Genomic DNA, 20,536 nt, shown 5'->3' on the forward strand with positions numbered 1-20,536 from the left:
GCAGTTTTTGACAGCGCCTCACAAGCTCAGCTTCTTGTACGTCTTCTTACGTCGGCACTGCATCTTTTATTTTCAGTCTCTCTGAAAAGCCTGCGTCGAACTGCGACTTGTTTAAAAACGAATCCGCAATGAAATGAAGCGAACAAACGAACAGTGTCTTACTGATGCGATCTGACTGGAATTTCGTTAAAAATAATTCATCCACGCTTTCTTAATGTTAGGATCACAAGGACTGTTTTTCACAACTTCAAAACGTCTTGTAATCCTCAGGGGCATCTCTATGGTTTTGTTGCTGGAGTAATCCTGTGTTTGCGTCTTGTATTTACTATCACATGACATGATGTGGGCGGGGCTAAAGAGGCAATGATGTACAAGTAGGAGGTGATATTCTTTTGTCACACTATGACATAATAATGTGACAAAATCCTGTTTTTGGACTAACGAGGAAGTTCTGAGTTCTGAAACGTACATGATATTTTTATAATACAATGACCTCTTATATGTCAAAAGTTCAAGGAAATTTTGATTTCTCAATTCATGACCCCTTTAAGTTACTTAAAGACAGTAAAATGTCTGTTGGGGGACCATCAAAATAAAGTGTTAATGAGAGTTTACACTGTAGAGTTGACATGAAGTTACTTATAGTTAGTAGAATGTCTAAAGTGGACCATCAAAATAAAGTGGTATCACTTTTTTAGTCTAGTTAACGATAACCCTGGTCAAAGGCCACTTTGCTTTTATAGTATGGAAAAGAATGGCCAGGACTTTCATCAACACAGAATCATTTTAAATTAATGAAAATAATAACAAATTTAACCCTCTGGGGTCCTTCATTTTAGAGTCACACTCAGGACCTTCGGGTCCAAATGGGCCGGAAGGGTGGGATTAATATTTATTTTAAAAAAATCATCTTTTTTTTTTTTACTTGTTTTTTATAATATTTTTTCTTTTCTTTTTTGGTGTTTTGAGATAATTTCAAAAATAAAAATGATTTATAATTAATATTAATGCAATAATTATGACCCATTTTTTCCCCATTGAATATAATAGAAAAAAAAAATATATATATATATATATATATATTTTTTTAAAGCTGTATTTCATTTTAGAGTCAAGCCTAGGCCTCATGAAAGCAATTTTTGAAATGAGATGGATGCCATCTGGTGGACAAACTGAGCATTTAAAAAATTCAAAACCCATATGTAATCTGAATTTATTAGTGTGTATGTGTATAAAAATGTGTTTGTGTGTGTGTGTGTGTGGATGTGTCTGTTTTGCACTCTTGATGTTTTATAGATTCACCCCTTCACTGTTGTGTGCTTTTTTTCTGGATCGTGGCTGATTTGTAGATTGTACGCACAAAAAAACTCTGTATTTTCACATTTTTGCCAATTTCCCATTCATTTCCTATGCGGGTCCATTTGGACCCGAAGGTCCTGAGTGTGACTAATTTTTTTTACAACCACTTAGACTATTCAAATCCTGTCCCCAATTTTTTTGGGTGTTCATACACCAAGTACCAACGAAGTCACCAAATTTCGGACCATTCCGATAAAGCTATGATTTAAAAAAAATATATATTTAAATGCTTCGGGTCCATTTGGGCCGAAGGACCCCAGAGGGTTAACCATGTGAGGGGAGTAAATAATAACTAGTAAAAAAAAATAAACGGTAGTTTATTTTCTGGCAAACTATCTCTTTAATTGTGCATTACAGAAATAGTTTGACCGTTAATTCCTAAAGGCTTCTTGAGAAATATATTCAGTAAATCCACATAATTTTCAGGTTTATTTTACATAAAGCAGAATAAACGGAACAGATACGACACTTCGAAATCCTCTCACCGATTCACAGAAGCGAACCCCATGCAGGTTTGACTGAGGTTGGTCATTAGACTAACATAGTTAACAAATGTGCCATGCCAGTGCTTCCAGTTTACTTGACGCTTCAAATTACCATATGACTCTGAGAGGTTTTGCAAACAGACATTTTTTAATGAGGAAAAATGGAATGAAGTGTAACATATTAATAATGAGAAATTTGTCTGAGAGAGGACTCATTTCAAATTCCCAGCGTTATTCTGAATGGATTAGCAATGTGATAGCATGCTATGGAAGCAAAGCCAGGATCTCATTGTTATGGGCCATGGCTCTTCCCGTAAGTGCACTGCTAATACACTGAATAGAATGAAAAGCTACAGGAGTATTTGCCTGGCATTTGAGAAATCTGAAATTGCTGCTTACAACCCTGCGGAAAAGTCCAGTTAAACTAGCACTAGTTCCCATGCCGAATCGGACTGGTTTATGCTACAGCACACCGTTATAAAACTTTACTGTTGAATGTTTTTTTCTGGGGGACTTTTTGCAGGCTAAGATAGTTAAAGGAGTAGTTCACTTTTGAAAAAACTTTTGCTGATAATTTACTCACCCCCATGTCATCCAAGATGCCTATGTCTTTCTTTCCTCAGTCGAAAAGAAATTACGGTTTTTGATGAAAACATTTCAGGATTTTTCTCCATATAATGGACTTAAATGGGAACCATACGGTCCAAGGTCCAAAATACAGTTAATAACAGTTTCAGATGCAGCTTAAAATGTCTTTAAACGACACCAGACGATGAATAAGGGTCTTATCATTCGAAACGATCGCTCATTTAAAAAATAAATAACAACGTTTAAGTTTTATAAGCTCACATGCTCGCCTTTCTCTGTTCTGTGTAACTCTCCTGTTCGAACTCGTTCATCAAAACGAACAAATCTTTTTTCGAATCATTTGATTCATTTAACGACCGAAATGAACGAATTGACTCGGAAAAAGATTTGTTTATTTTGATGAACGAGTTCGAACTGGAGAGTCACACAGAACAGAGAAAGGGGAGCATGTGAGCTTATAAAACTTAAACGTTGTTATTATATGAATTTTTTCCATATCATTGGCCCACAAGCAAATACTGATTATGATCATGCAGAAAGTCCCAGAGCAAGAAACGACAAAGTTCCTGGATGTCACGTTTTGATGACTGTGCGAACTATCCTCTTCATTACATTAAAAATCAGCCCTCTTATTTGCCTGCTTATTTTTTTCCTCTAATTTCCCCAACTTCCTTTTGTTTGCGCAATCACGAAACGGATCAATGGGATGTACACACAATTACTGAATGCCACCGGTGGGACACGGACCAAAAGAGTCCTTTAGTAGGACAAATGAAGTGAATGGAGACAGTTTAGTAACTGTCTCCATTCACTCCCTGTCTGCCTGTAGAAATTCATCTTATCAAAATTATCACTTTATCACCTTTTTTAATGCCCACAACTGAAAAACTGGCATGCTAATGTATTTCACTCATGTTCTCATTAGTCACTATAATTTTCTGTCCGGCAGAACATGCTAGTCTAAAGGTAACCGGAATTATTTCTCAGAAAGTAAGCCTCGTGTAGCAGTAAACACGTCTGTAAATGCCAAACTAAACACACAAATATGTGTAGAAACTGAAGCCTCTGGACACATTAATCATTTTGAAATGATAGAAGTTTACTCTACACTGCATTAAATGTGCTATCCCTTTTTTCCCCCTTCAAGAACATTTCCCATTAAGGCGCTGGTCTTGGGATGTGTTGTGATTTATACGTCCGTAGCTGTTCGAGTAATTACAGCAGCCTCCTCATTAAATTATACAGTCTGCATTCACATTCATAACCTGCAGAGAAGCAATCTCTGGAAGAAAGTTCGCTCATGTGTTGCACACCAGAGGCATCTCTAAATCTGCATTGACCCTCACTTCCAAACACCTTTCGGTCTCTTAATGCCCATTTGCACTCTCACAGTAGCATAAAATAAACAACGACGGTTTAATTAGTGGGATTTATCTATTTATTTTGCCTTGCTTTAATGAACACTCAAAGAATTTGCTTTTGTCTGCTGAGGTCCAGACTCCAGTACGGTCTTTCTGTGCCAGCCGCTCGCCTCCTTTTAGCTCTAAAACAGTGCTAATCTAATTAGTAATTAGTGTAATACGAGCACTTTTATTATCTTTTACCACAGAAAACGGTGGCAGTTTATGGCTAATTCCTGAAATGTCACTAGTCTTTCACACTTGGGGCACTTGAGAGTGAATACATGTACTGTAGCCCCTGCACGGTCTGAGGGAAAAACGGTCCCCGGGAGACAGGGATTGGCACACAAACTTTATGGCCCATTGATGTCCTCGTGTTTGATGTCCTGGAGTGACATATTTTTCCATCTATAGAATGCTAGAGGCCACTGACCCATTTTTCTAAATCACACACACTTATCCAGACATGGTTTACAAAACCAGAATACATAGATGCATGTTTTCCCCCCACTGCTATAAAGGCTTAAAAGCTGTTTACCTGTGACCAAAATATGTCAGTCCTAGCAGATATAGTATCATTAAGCTATATTTGGGTGTTTATTATTATTAAAAGCTGCTTTGAAACAATCTCCATTGTTAAAAGCGCTATATAAATGAAAATGACTTGACCAGACTTAAAATGTGTCTGTCTGTTTTGGTACAATTTATCGTGGTTTAAAACAGTGGTATTATGAGAATACTTCATGATGTTATACAAATTTATTGACTGCCAGTCAACTGATGTTATAGCATGCTGTGAGTATGTATTTTTAACGATGCCTATTGATAAATGTGGAATTGTAGTCATTGGTAGAGCAACATATGCAGTGCAGGTGCTGCCCCAATTGCCAAAAAAACAGTACGCCTACTGAGTTGAGTCCACCTAGGACCCCCAAAAAATTCCATTGGCTCAAAAAAGCATGGTTTAATGGTTACTCTATTCATGGCCTGCAAATGACTTGATTACAGATATTACCATTAATGTATGTCACTGTTAGATAATAGTATATTAACCAAAGTTGTAGATGAAAGATAAAATTAAACACTTTTTGTTCTTTGTGTTTTTAGTTAGCTTAGCATACTGTTAGCCTACTAGCTTTTAACTATACTCTGTATTTGTTTTGTTTTTTCATGTAATGATGTTCAAGTGCATTTTATACACTCTAAAAAAAAAAGCTACAAAAGCTGTCACTGGGGTGGCACCCTATAAAATGTACATCTTTGTGCCTAAAGGTCCTTTCACACTGGACGCGATTTTGACGCACGAATAATTCGCGCGATAGTTTTATTTTTTGATCAGCTGTTTGTGTAATGAGTGCTTCCACACCGAACGCGAATGTGCTGCGGCGAAAAAACGACTTCGATGTCGATTTTTTTTTTTTACTTTTGCGGCGACAGAAAAGGCTTCAGCCAATCACATACAAGGAAACAAAGGCGAAGCTTGTTGACGCTTTGGCCGCTCTGACGTAGCAGCATTATGTGCGAGAGAAAAGTGTCACAACATGAAATGTAAACTAAAAACAAGAAATACATTGAAACTAGAAACCTTTTATAATGACAGCATTTTTATATTGCCTATTCCGCATCTCAACGCACGCATACCCTATCATTTATGACATGACGGTGTTTCTTACCAGCAAAAGAACGCGGCATGGGATAAAATAGCTGGGATAGTTGGTGTCTCCGGCGAGTTGATGAAGTGCGTGCTGATGATTTAAAATATTTTTGACTAGGAGGGAAATAATTGATTTGGAATATTTTCAACATTCATGGTTGTGTGTTTCATACTATTTTTGCATGCATGCATGTATAGGCCACACACCAGAACATGTGCGTAAATAAAGCAGAGCGGGGTGACGCTTAAATAGGCCTGTAAGTTAAAAAACTCAAACAAAACATACGTTTCATATATACGTTTAAATAATATAATGCTATTTTTTTTTTCATTTCATCTATGTTGATGATCTATATGAAAAGGGAACCGCATGAGAAGAGTAAGGATCATAAGATGCCCAATATATCGAAAACATTTGGAATGGGTCAGACATAATTTTGACCACTTATTAAGTTTTGTTTTGTAGAAAGCCTTTCTTTAAAGTGAATTTCGTTTCCCCATTCAGATAGATAGGAGTTGGTCCTGTATGTCAGAAATCGTTGCCTGCAGGCTTTGCAAATACATGTATAGCTGGCGAGTGGACCGACTTTCCTTGACAGGGACTTAAAGGGTATTATTGCTATTATTATTTTTTGATGCAGACAGCACTGTATAGGGGACTAACTCTTCACAACACTGTAACCAATAATGCTGTAGGTATTTGTGCCTGCCTCTCGCTTTTATGTGAGGTGGCTCTGGAAGGGCACATCAGGGATTTTGGTGTATTTCCTGGCTATGCTATTGTTTGGATGCCGTTCTTAGCAGAAATGGATAGGAACAGAATTCAAAGGGAAACAAACTATGGCAAGTTGTGAGGACGATCTTTGTCAATTAAATGAGTGGTTGACAGAATATAAGCCTTTACCTCTTCTAGAACCTGTTTAGAAAGGTATAGAGCTGGTAGGATTGGGAGGCCTGTTCTTTTTTGAGAGTGATACAGGAGGTTTTCTACAGCAGTCTGGCCCTTTGGTCCAGTGAGGACTGGCACAGCAAGTGTAAGTAAGTTGAGCAGTTCAGCACAAGGATTTCTGCTGCGTACACCATCTGATCCTGGGGCTTTGTGGATTCCAGCTGCTTTGCGGATAACACATCTGAAGGTTTGAACAGAGCTTACAAGCTTTGTGTAATTTCAGTTACCCGTCACGCTAATTGCTATTAACTGTACTGGTTCGTTTAACTGAATGCCGCTTCGGTAAGAAAGCATCTGCTAAAACATAAATGCAAATGTAAATTGGGGGGCGGTTGCCAGTTTAATGTGATTTAACCAGGTAGGACGCGTCAACATGTTTGCTTTTTAGGATCTATTAAAAACCAATAATTTTATGGTTAGGCTTAGAACTGCAGTTAGGAGCTTGATTATTCATTATCAACCAATCATTGTCCTCTTGGTTGACGTTAGGGTTAGGGAAAGAGTTTGGACTATAATTGGTTTCTAGTAATGTTTTTCCCAGACCAAAAAAGGATGTCGAGTGGGTAAATCAAGTAGTGCGGTTGGGTGTAAGAGTCTGAATGTTTCCGTTTCAGAGCATGGGTCATGGCCACCATAGCATGTAGAGAATTGAGTTTACCGTTCAGAAAGATATCCTTTTCAGTCTCTTGAGTGTTGCAAGCCATCGTTTTCTTCACTGCAAAAATCCCAACAGCCATTTGAATCGCCATATTTGAGTCTCTGGTTTTATCAAATTTTTGGTCTTGTGTAAACAATAACCCAGGCTTTATTTTTTGGGCAACATAATCAAATATCACTCACAGAAATATCACAAAGATGTGTTTCAGGTAAAAAAAATAAAAAAATTGTTGTGTAAATTATGATCTGCTGCTGAATTCACAACATGCTTTTGTTACATAAGTTTAACCCCATGTTTTCAGTTATGTCTTGTCAAAAAGTGTGCTCATTTCAGTAGATCTACTGGATGATGAAGCTATGTTTTAATAAATGCGCACATTTTTACAGAACATAATCACATTTTGGTGACAGTTCTGTAATATCTAGCTGCTTCTACATTGCCACCTAGTAATGCTTTACAATAAGTATTACTATAGACAAATACAATTAGTAAATGCATTAGTTTACATGAACTTACTATGAGCGATATTTATTTTTACAGCATTTATTAAACTTTGTTAATATTAGTTAATACAAATACAGTTTATTTTTGTTCATGTTAGTTCACAGAGCATTAAATAAATAGTTAAGTCATGAAACTCTGGATGGCGCTGGCTGATGGGTTCTTAATGAAATCTGCAAACAATGACTTCTATCATGGCTCGAGCTGATTGGTTACATGAGTTTTTATTTTATTTATTTTTATTCGGACTAGGCTAATAATCTGATTATAAGGGTCCATGTAAACGCAGCTCCTGAAAATAACCTTTTAAGCCCCATTAACAAATCCCAGGCTAATGCTGCACAAGTGCTTAGTTTGACCGATTAACTGAAAAAAATGAGCATAGGCATTGACTAAAAATCCCACTGGGTCATTTTATATTTCCAGAATCTTATTAGTACAGGTGTCACAGTTTCATATTGGTAATAGCTTGTCAGTGCTTTGTCCTTGGTCTAATGGTTCATAGCAACACAGTTTGAATACAGAGGAATTACGACATATGGGGTTTAGTTTGTGACAAGCATTCGGTAAGATCTCAGTTCCCTTATCACAAAGGCGTATAGTATGTCAGTGCAAAAATTGTAAATTATGTGACATGAATGTGTACAAGTTTGTTAGCTTGAAACATTCTGTCATCCCTAAATATATAAATGTATGTATCCTATAAATATAAAATCTATACAAATCTACAGACATTTGTTATGACATCCGCTTCCAACGTTACAATGCTTGTTGTGATAAAGTAAATTCACTTCACCAGCTAATTACTTTTCGACAGTGATGCCATAGAAATAAGCGCTTGTTTCTCTGGTGCATAAGATCTATATAAGGGGATCCACTTAATATGTGGCAGATATGGCCTATTCAGGCACAAATGAACCCAAAGAACAGTTTGAAAAGCTTGCAGCCCTGTGGGAATATTACACCAATTATTATTTTTAAAGACACTCACCCTCAGTGGTTTCCCCCCTGGTTTTGATTTGGACTACCAAAAATATGCTGATAGTACAATCCCACCATGTTTCAGTGAGCTATACCTAGCAAGCCTCAACATACAGTGAAATCAACTCTCAACCATTTACAGGTTAAGGGTTTACCTCCATTTTAAAACATAGCTCAGTTTATTTAAAGAGAATAAGATCAGCTCAAACGGGGAGTAGCTTTCATTCAGCTTCAAATTGAAAACCAATTATTCGCAAAGACAGCGTCAATGCCAAAGCCAGAAGCGCGGCAGACAGGCATTTAGACGACACACATAACCGTGTGGGGTAACCTCAATTAACAGGCCTTCTCGTGGCCTCGGCTTCCTCTCACTCAGGCTTAAGACACCCAATTTTCTGTCAGTAATTAGTCAAATTACAAGAGCGGAGGGGATTTTTTTCATTTCCCACCACAGAACGAATGTTTGATTAGTTCAGAGCAGCGGGAAGGGTCAGCGTGTCGAGTCAGTATTCACGGGGAATGTTATTCACAGAATTAATCTCCGTGGCTGTGGGTGTAATTGGGTCATCGAGGCGCGGAAAATGCGAACGGTGATCATTGTAATCGGTTGTGAGATGAATGTGTATGGCATCATTAACTCAATAGGGAGGCAAAGCAGTCTTATCCTCACCTAGAGAGAAAGTGAAGCATTCGGCTACCATGCCACTTCTCTGGTGTCTCTCCGTGTCTATTGACTCATCGTGGCATAAAGATGGACCGGTCATAAATAGAACAGGCCAGGATACTATGGCTGTGGCTTTGTGTCCCACACAACTGCAGTGTTGAGCCGTATTGGCAAAGGATGTGAGGAGAGGAGACTGCTGGACTCTATTTACAGTCGTGTTCTGCCCAAACCGCTGTGTGCATGTGTGAGCTGGTGCTTGCATGTATGTGACGTTGGAAAAAACATCTTAGATGAATAATAGTGCTGTTTTTTATCCTCCTTAAAGGTTAAATCATTTCTCTGCCTCTCGTGGCAACAAAGGAAATTGCAAAAATAACGACTGGCTATATTCGGAACAGCATGCTACCATATTATTTTACCGTGTATACAGGATGTATAATGTGCAAACTATGCAATTTTTTTGTATGCATAGTATACTTAGATGACCTACTGCATTTGCAGTCTCCCACAGAGCACACTGCGGGGAATGTTGTATCCCACAATGCAGTGCACTCAACTTGACCATGCGTTTCCAGCATAGACAGTATAAGAAGTGGACAGAGCCATCTCATTGGAACTCAGTTGAGACAGTTGAAGCCCATTTTTAGCGATTTTTGAGCACTTCCGTTCCTGACGCGCAGACTCAAACCGACTCAAACTAAGCTTGATGACGTGAGCAACCTGTCTGACAGACGTTAATCTTCTAGTAGCTGTGCGTGAAAATTGCCAACGTTAATCTTGCAGAGACGGGGAACTTGAGCAAAGAGTCCTTTATCGTGAGTGAGCAGGAGTAAGTATTCCGTTGCTTTTATGGACTCATTATCTATGGGCTTCTCCCTTGACGGGACGTCCCCCCGATTGCCTGTGACCTTCTCCTCCTGTCTGTACGGTAATTTCTGTACAGCGCAACAGAGAGTCGAGTGGTTATGACGCAATCGTTAGCCTATTTTTACTAAATCTGTTTCTACGGGGCCATAATGTAACATAGAAGGTAATGGAGCCCTTTATACATTGTCGTGTTTCTTTAGAAATAAATAATGGACAAATGGAGTCTTTAAACGCCTCAGATGTAAAGTTATTCGCTGTCAAAGTGACGCCAAAATGAATGGGTTTTCATTTTGGCGTCATTTCATTTTCCTCACTAACGCAAGTGAAGTTCTGCTACAAGATGGCGGCACCCGGCCGGCTTCAACTTCCGGTCGATGGATTACCCCCTTGGTTTCCAGTAGACTAATGAACCAGAATTAAAGGAATAGTTCACTTTAAAATGAAAATTATCCGATGATTTATTCACCCTCAAGCCATCCTAGGTGTATGTGACTTTCTTCTCTCAGACGAATACAATCGGAGTTATATTAATTAGAGGTCGATATATTTTGCCGATATATCTAGCCTATATACACACCGGTAACTGGCTGAGTTGTTTACGTTAACACGTGAGGCTGCACGCAGCACGGAGAGCGCTGACACTTCAGATGCGCATTTACAGTTTTTTTCAATTGTTTACACGCAATTTTGAAAACCGGGTTCTTTTTTTCAAAATATAATCACAATTATCCAAACACCACACTCAATTTGCATAATTCCTAGATTGTTTGCAAATTGACACACTTCTGTCAAAACATACACACTTCAGTCAAAAGATATACACATATTTGTGAAAATGCTATTAGTTTTCATTTAACCAACACAGTCCTCAATGACCAGACACTATTGCAGCCAGTTTCACACGGCTGTGATAAATAAAAAACACATTTGTAAAAAAACAATTTTTAGGAAATAGCATGTGCTAGATTTTTGGCCAGACATTGTTATGTAAGGGATAATTTAGATGAAAAAAAAAATAGTGACAAACCCACAACATTCTTCATGATTAGTTTGAGATATAGGGAGAATGTACACAAATAGGCCTACTATAAACTTGCCAAGCACTGCACAACACTGATTTCTACAGACTCATATTTCAAGTATTTATTTACAGTATTTCTTACCATAATCAGTTACAGTAATCAACCAACAAAGAAATCAATGAAAAAAATAAAATCTGTAGACAAATAAAAATTACTGCATGAAGTACATACAGTTTGACTCTGAAGAAAAACTACTGTAAAAGCAACAAGAATACTGTAACTATTCAGTTACAGTATCAACCAGAGATTTGGTTGATCTCTTTGTCCAGCTTCCATCAGTGTCAGTCCATGGTTGATAACATGGTCAATAAGTGTTGCACGGATTTCTTGAGTCAAATTTGGTCCTCGTCTTCTTTGTTCAGGTTCTATCAACTCTTCAAGTCCTTCTCTACCTCTTCTCCTCTACCTAGGCCTCTTCCTCTATCTCCTTCTTCTCCTCTTCCTCTACCTGGGCCTCCTCCTCTACCTCCTTCTCCTCCTCCTCTACCTCCTTCACCTCTTCCTCTACCTCCTTCTCCTCTTCCTCTACCTCCTTCTCCTCTTCCTCTACCTTCTTCTCCTCTTCCTCTACCTCCTTCATCTCCTCTTTGAGCTCCCCCTCTTATTCTCACTCTTTTTCTTCTTCTTCTTCTAGCTCCTTCCATTTTTGTTGAAGACATGTGAACTGAAACCTGCTGCCTTTTATAGCACACCTGAGTGCTGCGTTTTCAAATTAGCACATGTGTGCTTCCACACCTTGTGGATGTGCATATCCAATTCATTCATTAGTGTGGTCAATGGCAAACCGGGGCTTTGTAATGACAAGGAAGTAACCTCACAATCCTTAACTGTGTCTAAGGTGTGAAAATGTGTGTAGAGTTTTACAAATTACTGTGTGTAATGTTTTGCAAAAAGGGTGAAGCTGACAACGTGCTTACAATTGTGCAAATCTAGGCTGGTGTTTTGCTCCTTGAGTGTAAGGTTTTGCTAATAGTGGGAAAGTTTTAATTTTAGTGTGTAAGCAATTGAAAAAAACTGTAAAACACTGACAGCAAAACGGTATGAATACAGAACACTAAAGTACATATCGCCATATCATTATAAAGTCATTCATTTGTTGACTAGATGCTGCATCAGCAGAGAAAGAACAGCAGTATCAGTATGTTTGCCGTCGAGGCTGTGAGGACTCTAGTAGTGGCTACGTCAAGCGTTTAAAGCAATGTGACAAAAACACACGCAAACCTGACCCAAATGTGTTATGTCGCAATTGTTACCATCTGTTTCCATTAGTTTATATCCAGCTGGTCACTTTTATGCATTCATTAGCCGGCGAAGTTGCATATTTAAAGCTAGTGACATTGCTTTCTCAACATTGATATGTTCATGCAGCCGACAGAAACAAACAAATCAGAAACGCATTCGATTTCAGTTCTTTTTTTTATCACTACAATACATATTCTTATTTTGATCAGACAATCATCAAGGTTTATAAAATAGAAGCAAATAAAGTGAGAGACTAGGCTACACATAAGGTCTACATTTATGTCATTTTAATGCTCTGGCCTTTGCAGATATTTAAATATGGCCATCTTTAAGCATGATTCTTTGGATGTATAAATGGTAACACTGTACAATAAAATTTCATTTTTAGCATTAAGTTAACTAAGGTTAATAAATGTTGTAGAAGTATTATTCATTGTTAGTTAATTTCAACATTTAGTAATACATTTTAAATTGAGTTTTAATTTTAATTTTATCTGTTATTATCTTAGTTAATGTACTATGAACATGAATGATCAATGTACAATTGTATTGCTCAAATATTAATACATACGTATAATCCATAATAGTTCATGAAAGCTAGCTAATACATCCTTATTAACAAATGGGACTTGCAAAGTGTTACCTATGAAATTTACATATGTTTCTGGTTATAGCTAAAGAAACACATATTTGACCTGTAATATAATTTAAATTATTTTCTGTAGTGTCGTTCTGTAGAACTTCTCATTTTAATATATTCATATTTATATATTTATTTCATTTATTTCATTTCAGTTCAGCACTGTTTTACTTGGAGTGTTATGTTTGTTTTTAATCCAGTATATCCATTTAAAAAAATATCGGTTGAATAATCGGCTATCGGTATGTACGTACGGTCAAACCTAAATATCGCTATCGGTAAAGTCCACTATCGGTCGACCTCTAAAATTAATAAACACCCTGACGCTTCCGAGCTTTATAATGGCAATGGATTGGATTGCAAGCATCAGTTTGAAGCTCAAAAAAGTGCATCCATCCATCATAAAGTGCTTAACACGGCTCCGGGGGGTTAATAGAGGCCTTCTGAAGCAAAGCGAGGAGTTTGTGTAAGAAAAATATTCATATTTAACACGTTAAATTCAAGTAAAATTCTACCTTCCGGCCAAACGCAGTCTACTTGCGTAATGCATGTGTAATACATTTGTAATACAAGATACAAAAATGTCATCACAACATTTATTTCCTTCAAGAGGTGCATAGATTTTTGGTCAAGATCTTGTTTTGTCAATGCAAGAGTCCACCACTCTGTAAAGTTTCCTCCAGCACATGCCAAAGACTTTCAGTGAATTTAAGTTCTGGACTCATGTGCCGATTCATGTGTGAAAATGATTCTTCATGCTCCTCACAACCATTCTTTCACAATCTGAGCTTGATGAATCATTGTCATCCTGGAATATGGCCATGACGTCTTCCTACATGGTTGTTTAAGAAATGAAAAGCTACACACTCCATCAATTAGGGTTAGAAGAACTGATGCCAAACATATAACATGTTAGAAACACAATAATCACTTCAATAATGATCCAGTCATAGACTCTCAAGCCTTTGCCTATTTAAATCCAAACAGCGAATTTTTTTTTCCCGGGGCGATGTATAACAAATACAGTTAAAGTATTTTTTTTTTTAAAAAGCTGAAACTGAAATACTTAGTTGACACTGTACATTAACCTGCAATATAGGAGAAACTATATTAACTTCAAAAAAAATTACACACTTCAACTTTAAGCTTGTACTCTCACCCATCACTCATGAAAGGAAATTACACACTTGCATCCCTAAAGCATGAGCTCTCAAAACCTCTCCTGTAACTAAAGTGCTTCATCTCACAGAACATCCTGTTCCCTGCTGAGCACCAGCTCAATAATATTGCCAGTTTAGACATTTATCACGGGAAAGGTAACGTTGGCATAACACAGGGAGACAAGTTTAACCAGCCAGTGGCCTCAGTCATCCCTCATCCAGCACTGTCACTGTTTGTAGCACATGGATAAATGTGTAACAGGCCTACATCACAGCACTAATATTTCTCAGAACACATAATGGGAGTTGATGTGTTCAGGGTGCTGTGACGCTGCAGGATCCAGTGCTGGCGGTGGCGGGCTGCATTATTTAGCGGGATTTGGGCAGGAGTTAAGTGCTGGCAGAAGGGAAAGTGAGATGGACGTTGCATGTCGAGCGTCCACAGTATAGGGGGATCTGTTGTAAAATCCCACATGAACGAAGCGTTTACTATCCGTACTGATCTGTATGCGACAGTTGCGGTTCAAACCTGAGCTGCATATAGATGCTTTACAATTTTGTGAAGTGAAACCTACCGTGATTAGGGTTCAATTCACCAGAAAATATAAATTATGTCACCCTAATGTAGTTCCAAACCTGTATGACGTCCTTTCTTCCATGAAACAGATAGGATCCATTTTTAAGTAATTTTCTATATAATGGAAGTGAATGTGGACCATGTCAAGCAAGCACCATAAAAAAACTTCTTCTGAAAACATCAAATAACCTAGAAGAAAGAACGTCATACAGGTTTTAATGATATGGGGGTGAGTAAATGATGACACAATAGTCATTTTTGGGTGAACTATCCCTTTAAAACGAGTTCAGGGCTGGCTTGTTGATGTAGAAAACAATGCCTTGTGTAGTTTGTTGCCTGCAAACTGAGAGTGGTGAATATTTGATGTGTTGTGGGTTGAATTCGGTGTGCATGTGCAGGTGTAGGAAAACGCTTACAAGACAGCGACTATGGTCTTGGACACGCCGAGCAGACACATTTATATTGGCACAGGTTCTTGAATAGTAAATCCGTGTCCTTGGAGAGATTCTGAGGCCGTTTGGGAAACTCTAGATCTTTACTGCCACCTGCAGGCCGCCAGAAGCGCTGCACTCTGCAGCTGAAGTTCATTTAAATTGTGTGAACTGATTATAAATGCCCTTTAAACCAGAAGCCCTGAAGGCAAGCACCACGATCAGATTTTAAATGGATGTTTAGCATTGAGTGCTCGATAAACACGCCATCCTGCGTTTGAACGGATTTGTGTGTATATGTGTGCCGTGTGTGACTGCTTGTGTTGCTGCTGTGCAAATGCATTCTGAAGACGTGTGCGTGTGTGTGTGTGTGTGTGAATTTGAGTAAGATCATTAATGAGGATGTGAGCGCCGTGGACAGAAATAGCAGACCGAGAGGCCTGCGGGGCAAGAAGGGAAGAAACTCAACAGCAGCTCATAACTGCAGCACAAAATACACAACCGTGCGGATCACAGTCAGATCTTGGGATTGACAACTGTATTGTTAAATTAACCCTCAAATTGTTCTGTGCATACAACAGCAAACAGGAGCGGATTGAAGAATATTTGTATATAAATCAATTGGTCGGTGTTTGACTGGTTAGCATAGCCCTGCTAGTACGTTTCCTAACTAAAACACCTAACCTCGGTTTCACAGACAAGGCTTAAGCTTAGGGGTGGAACGGTACACAGAAGTCACGGTTCGCTTCATACCTCGGTTCAGACATCACGGTTCGGTACGATTTCGGTACAATAGAGGGAAAAGCAAAACAAAAATGCAGAAGGCATTGTATTTTTTAAATAAGTTTTATTAATAAAGGCATAGAACCAGTTTATTTGTAGTGCACTGACAATAGTTTTATATAATTAGTTTATTAATTAAATTAATAAAAAGACAAAAAGACCTTGCCTCTCTCTCTCTCTCTCTCTCTCTCTCTCTCTCTCTCTCTCTCTCTCTTTCTCTCTCTCACACACACACATAGAGTTCGATCGCGCCCGCGCTTCTCTCTCTCTCTCTCTCGCGCGCACACACACACACACTCACTCCAGCATTGCAATCTCGACATCGCAGCTTGTTCAGTGTGCGGTCACACCAAACGCGAATAGATCGAGCGTCAAATTCGCGTCTAGTTCGACGCTAGTCCAAAGCGAATAGGACGCGCGTCTAAATTAAGCCAACGTTTGAAGTGAACGCGCGTTCAGAGCTAATAGCCGATGGTACAGATTATGTGTCCCGACTCCCTAAAGAACCCGCGTATCTAACAGTAGTTCCATATTACATTAATTAATTTGCACGCGATTTTTATTTATTTTTATACCGTGTATTCTCCGTGTAAATTCGTGCACCGAACCGTGACGCCCATACCGTTTCGGTTCGATGCGAATACATGTACCGTTCCACCCCTACTTAAGCTAGTCGCAGACTAGGCCCAAGGGGGTAATCCATCGACCGGAAGTTAAAGCCGGCCGGTTGCCGCCATCTTGTAGCAGAACTTCACTTGCGTTAGTGAGGAAAATGAAATGACGCCAAAATGAAAACCCATTCATTTTGGCGTCACTTTGACAGCGAATAACTTTACATCTGAGGCGTTTAAAGACTCCATTTATCCATTATTTATTTCTAAGGAAACACGACAATGTATAAAGGGCTCCATTACCTTCTGTTACATTATGGCCCCGTATAAACAGTTTTTGTAAAAATAGGCTAACGATTGGGTCATAACCACTCGACTCTCTGTCGCGCTGTACAGAAATTACCGTACAGACAGGAGGAGAAGCTCGCAAGCAATCGGGGGGACGTCCCGTCAAGAGAGAAGCCCATAGATAACGAGTTCATAAAAGCAACGGAATACTTACTCCTGCTCACTCACGCCAAAGAACTCTTTGCTCAAGTTCCCCGTCTCTGCAAGATTAACGTTGGCAATTTGCACGCACAGCTACTAGAAGATTTACGTCTGTCAGACAGGTTGCTCACGTCATCAAGCTTAGTTTGAGTCGGTCTGAGTCTGCGCGTCAGGAACGGAAGTGCTCAAAAATCGCTAAAAATGGGCTTCAACTGAGTTCCAATGAGATGGCTCTGCTCTTCTTATACTGTCTTTGACTAGGCCTTGTCCACACTAATACGGTTTTGTTTGAAAATGCATATTTTTCTCTCCGTTTTGGCCTTTCGATCCACACTGAGACGGCGTTTTTATGAATGAAAAGGAAGTTTTTCGAAAACGCTCTCCAAAGTGGATACATTTGAAAACCCTGTTTTCGCGTTGTAGTGTGGACTGTGAAAACAGATATAGGTATTTGAAACCGATGACGCATGTTTAGTCATGTGACGCATTTTGTACCAATAGATATTCATGTTTATACCGGTATTGTGCCTGTTATGTACTATTCACTTTTACACAGTTGATAAAATATGTTACTTTGTACACTCTTCATATCACAGTCCTGCAAAGATGACAGAAAATTCACTCGCAATTGCTGTCCTGCGGCAAAACATGAGAGCTGCGTTTTAGGCCATACATATATAATTGCACGATAACTTTATTATATATTTTCTCGTCTGTATCATCTCAGTGAGCTTTTGTGAGGGTTTACGCATGCGCAGCAAGGTGAATTTAGCGTTTTCCGACGTTTTGGTGTGGATGAGAAACTTTTGGAAAACGCAAGTATGGACAAGGAGAGCGTATTGTATCCGGATTTATGTAGACGTAGCCTAAAATGCATGTTTGAGCTGATTTAACTGAAAGCAACTTGCACTGACATATCTTTAAATTGGTCCGTGCCATTTTTTTGTTTTGTCTCAAGATGAACACCAGTACTGTTTTATTCTAAGGCACGTTTTATAAAAGCTACTTTAATGTATATTTAGTGCGAATTTCATTATAATATAGTAGATGTATTGACTGATTCTGTTTTAGAAGAATTATTAAGACTTTGTATCGTCTTTAAGGTTTTATCACTTAATTTTAATTATATATACAAGGGGCACTATATAAGGGGCGGCAGTGGCTCAGGGGCGGCAGTGGCTCAGGGGCGGCAGTGGCTCAGGGGCGGCAGTGGCTCAGGGGCGGCAGTGGCTCAGTGGCTCAGTGGTTCATGTAGGTTGTCTACAAACCGGAAGGTTGGTGGTTCAATCCCTGGTTCCACCTGACCAAGTGTCAAGGTGTCCATGAGCAAGACACCTAACCCCAGCTGCTCCCGATGAGCTGAATGGTGCCTTGTATGGCTGACACCGCCGTCGGTGAGGCAAAATGTTTTGCGCTTTGGTGGCCATTGGGTCTGTGAAAGCGCTATATATAAATGCAGTCCATTTACCATTACTGGCCATTTCGGGACACTCAATGCTTTTGTCCTCACAAATCTGTCAAAAACATTCTGATTTAATTTTTGGACAGTTAATGGCTTTTTAATTATTGTTGTTGTTTGTTTTATTCCCTCTTCCACCACATAAACATTTACCAGTTACGACTAGTTGTCATCAGCACATACCTAACTCTTTCACATTTGGGTTGTAACTGCAACACAGTTAAAGAATGTAGTGTCTCACTTTCCATTCAGAATCATGTTTAGCACTCCAAAAAGAACTGAAAACCATTTCGTGACCGTAGCCCTTGTTGAGTCTCCCTTTGATCTCATTTAGGCAAAGCCATGATCCTGATTGCTCTGAACAAAAGCATTTTGTCTCCTTGCCATAGGGCATCTCTACCAGAGATGGGGCCTTACCTGTTGAAGTGGCAATCTGTTGAACAACAGCATCCTCTAGTGGACATCAGCACAGAAACAAACTACTTTATAATGTAAAACGTCATTATCACAAATGGTCTCATAAAATGTATTTGTTACTGAGAAGGAGCATTTTGTATTTACTTTAATGATTAGAAGAATCAGAAGGTCGTTTGTCCTCTTTCCAAAAATCAATTCTCACTCTGATACATTTTTATGAGGCCATCAAGCTGAGGCCCAGAGTAATATACTGTGGCAATGGAGAATACAGCAAGTGCTAAGTACATCTGACAGTATTTGGATAGCTACTCAATTTATTTCCATATCTAAATAGCCTCAGATGAACTGTCAGCATCTCAGTGTTTTCACTCGTACAGAAGGCTAATGCAGCTGTGGTGAAAACCTTCAGTTTGTGAGGTTAGCGTATTCAAGTGGGTGAAAATGATCCGTCCTACTTAAAAAACCTACACAGAGAAGCATTGTTTTTGGGGTCATTTAAATGAAACAGTATTGCTTGCTCTCTCTTTGCGTGATTGCAAAGCTTGTGAAAGCTGTGGGTGAGGTGTTAGATTTATGTCATAACAGTTGCAGATCAATTTTTACCGATTTTTACATTGATGCATTTGGCAGATGCTTTTATCCAAAGAAACGCTCTGTTCTTTCCGGCTGTATATTTTATCAGTATGGGTTTCCTGTGACAATCATACCCATTGACCTTGGCATTGCTAACATGCTCTTCCAGGTCCCACTTTATATACTAGGTCCTACTTTATGTTAAGTGTCTTTAATTTTTGTACCTTTGCCTTCCCCATTAACCCACCCTTAAACCTACAGTAACCAAACCTGTCCCTTACCGATGTCCCACCTCAGAAGATAGAAAGTCATATAGGTATGGAAAAACACTGCAAGTAAATGGTGACATTTTCACATAAAAAAAAAAAAACAAATTATGTATAAAGTGGCTTGTTTCAAAGGCAAAACATAACTGTAACTTAATTTAAACTGAATCATCTCAGTCTCTCTAAATGGTGGTTTGCTAAAATGAAAATCCATTTTAGTGTGGTTTATTTCACTGAGAAATCAGGTCATGCTGTTCAGTGTAACCTTTGGATTTCTATTGATGTGACACAAAAGCAAACAAAACAGATTGCTCTGGAAGCCTAGCATCCAACAGGCTGTGACTAGTTATCATTGTATATTCCACAGAGGGCGTAAGATACGTACATTTGTATCTAAGTTATGCTGCATTACACCTGCTCAGGCAAACCTTAAAGGGATAGTTCACTTTGAAATTAATTTTTGATATGTTTTAGCTTACCTCAAGGGCATCCAAGATGTAGGTGTCTTTGTTTCCGCAGAAGTTTCAATTTTGATATTTTTAGGTCATACCGTTCTTGTCTGTCAGTCCTATAATGCAGGTCTATGGTCACCACCTCAAAGAGCATGCAAAGAGAAGTCCAAATTAGACATGATTTAATGACTCGTAAATGTAAGTACACATTGATGGCCTAAGACACGAAACGAGCGGTTTGTGTGAGA

The 20,536-nt window shown here is 38.8% G+C and overlaps 2 protein-coding genes across 2 annotated transcripts in view; one reads left to right on the top strand and one right to left on the bottom strand.

The window, feature by feature from the left end:
• The window catches only part of olfm2a (olfactomedin 2a), a 90,135-nt gene that overhangs the window by 34,580 nt on the left and 35,019 nt on the right, over positions 1–20,536 (top strand). The window lies entirely within an intron of this gene.
• Positions 3,010–20,536, bottom strand: part of dnmt1 (DNA (cytosine-5-)-methyltransferase 1) — a 265,280-nt gene continuing 247,753 nt past the window's right edge. The window contains exon 36 of the mRNA XM_056252634.1: positions 3,010–3,020. The gene's annotated coding sequence lies outside the window, so the exon portion shown is untranslated. The remainder of the gene's footprint in view (positions 3,021–20,536) is intronic.

Source organism: Rhinichthys klamathensis, unplaced genomic scaffold (genome assembly GCF_029890125.1).
Source record: "Rhinichthys klamathensis goyatoka isolate OS25496 unplaced genomic scaffold, OSU_Roscu_1.1 h1tg000004l_1, whole genome shotgun sequence".
In the NCBI taxonomy this organism is placed as follows: domain Eukaryota; kingdom Metazoa; phylum Chordata; class Actinopteri; order Cypriniformes; family Leuciscidae; genus Rhinichthys; species Rhinichthys klamathensis.